The following is a 2,698-nucleotide window of genomic DNA, read 5'->3' on the forward strand; positions in this document are numbered from 1 at the left end:
AATTTGTATCATCTGCTAACAAAATAGTATCTAGTAGCTTACAAGATTTGCTTAAATCATTAATATAAATTAAAAATAAGAGTGGTCCTAAAATTGACCCTTGTGGAACACCACATTTTATATTCATATTATCAGTTTTTCCGCAGCTAAATGAAATGTTTTGTGACCTATTTGACAAATAGCATTGAAACCATTTAAAATATGAGTGCTTAATCCCGAAATTTTCTAGTTTATTTAATAGAGTATAATGAGCAAAAGTGTCATACGCTTTGCTAAGATCAAAAAATACACCTAGAGTATATTTATTTTTATTAAATGCCTGAAAAATATTTTGAACAAGGTGAATAATTGCTTGATCTGTGAAGTGATTTTTTTTAAATCCAAATTGTTTGTTATAAAGAATATTGTTATTTTCCAGAAAGGTAAATAGTCTATGATACATAATGTATGCTAATAGTATTGAAAGGCATGGCAGTATTGAGATTAGTCTGTAATTGGAAATGCTGGTATCATCTCGAGATTTAAAGACTGGTACCACCCTTACAAGTTTAAGTTTATCAGGAAAGATTCCTTGTTTATTATTTTCCATTATGGTATTATTAGCGGTTAGGTATGATTTAAAATTAGATTTATTAAGTTTACTTTTTGATGCTAAATTTACGCCTGAATTAACAAATGCATGATTAAACGATTGAGTAATTAAAGATTCATTAACAATTTCGCAGTTATTTATAATGAGTTTTTTCGGAAGACTGTTACAATTTATACTTTCTTTACCAATTACGTCATTTATTAAACGTCATGTTTTTTTTGAATTGTTTTTAAATTTTATTAACTGGTTAGTATAGTAAGATTTTTTTGAGGACTTTATAATTGATTCAAAAAGTCGTTTGTAGTTTTTATGATTCGACTCATTTTCAAAGGTTCTTTTTTTAATAAATTTTTCATAGAGGCGTTGTTATTTTCTTGATGATTTTATGATACCCGGTGTTATCCACGGATTTTGAAATGTTTTTTTTTTCAATAATTTTTATAATTTTTGGAAATATTTCCAAAAATTACAAAAATTATAAAAATTATGAAGTATATGCTTCATTATAGTTGTTTTGAAATTCTGATTAAAACTGTTATAAGCAATATTAACATTTGAAGTATTCAGGACCGGTCCCCAATCTGTGGAAGATAAAAGGCTTTTAAAATGAACAATGGAAGCGTCATTAATTTTTCGTTTAGTAATTTTTACTTTTTCAGAAATTTGATTGATTTTTTGTTTTGTTGGTATTATAAAAACCGGAAAATGGTCTGAAATGTCTGTTACAAGTATTCCAGTTTTAATTTTTATGTTATAGAAATTGTTAGTTATAATTTGATCTATTGAAGTGGAGCTATCTTTTGTAGTTCTAGCAGGTTTATTAAGTTGGAATAAAACTACTTTAGTATACAATATTGTAGAAACTTCTAACCTTTTTATTTGCGTCATGTTTCAGTACGTTCAAATTAAAATCTCCCACAAAGTATGTGCATTTCCCACAAATGTCTTTGTTTGTAATTAAACTTTTAAATTGTTTAAGAAACATTTTTATATTGCCAGATGGTGGTCTATATATAACATTCAGAATTACATTTTTGTGGATTTTATTTATAACCTCAATCGTTAAAGATTCACAATCATTAGTCACCAAACAAAGGTCCATGCGTAATTTAAAAGTTAACGAGTTATGCACAAATACGCACACTCCTCCGCCTGTTCTTTCAGAGCCTCTAACTTGATGGACAACCTTAAAATTATCAAGTTGAAAATTTCATTTTCAACTCTCTTATCCCGACATGTTTCTGTAAGGCAAATAATTAGAAAACTAAGTTTGGTGCTAAATAAAAAATGTTTAAATTTCTCAAAATTTTTTCGAATGCTCCTAATATTCAAATGTAGTATTGAAATCTTGACGTACATCGATCAAACTTCTAAAATTGAAAGATTTCTTAACTACATCGACAGCAGTAAACATGTAGGGAAAAGTTTAGCAAATCTAACTTTGGAATTTTTGGAAGTAAGATTAAATTTTGAAATCAGCTACTGCAAAAGCCTCAAGACATGATAACTTAAATAACATGACCAAAATATTAAAGGCATGAACCTAGAACTTTTGAGTTCAATAACCTGCTTACTCTTAACTTAGTAGGAGAGTCTGCTGTAGATGTTACAATAAAGAAATCAAATTTTACAACATTTTTTTCTCTACATATTAAAAGTTGTAGAGCGTTTTGGAACAAATTGCAAGTAGTTTATAGAGTTTACTATTGAATACTCGATGGAGTTCACCAAAGGGATGACAAATAAATAAAAGTGTTATTTACAATCGATGAGAGAGAAATTTTGAAAATTTAAGCAAGAGATTCAGGAAGAAGTTTACTATCAAATTGGAAAGATTTAAATTAGCAATCAAATTTTACTAAGAACATATGCTGTTTGCGAATCATTGTTAAGTGCAATTGTTACTCTGGATATATGTTTTGAACTTTGTTCGTCTTTTGAAGAATATCCTCTCGGATTAATAAACACATTCGATATTGATAGAACAAGATCTTATATTAATGTTACCAGACACAAACTCTTTAATAAAGAGACGCTAAAAAAGGATAGAGCTTGAATATGAAAATCATTCAGAAGAACCTCAGTTGAGTCCACGTGAAATGGTTA

Source organism: Hydra vulgaris, chromosome 14 (assembly GCF_038396675.1).
Source record: "Hydra vulgaris chromosome 14, alternate assembly HydraT2T_AEP".
Taxonomy (NCBI): Eukaryota; Metazoa; Cnidaria; class Hydrozoa; order Anthoathecata; family Hydridae; genus Hydra; species Hydra vulgaris.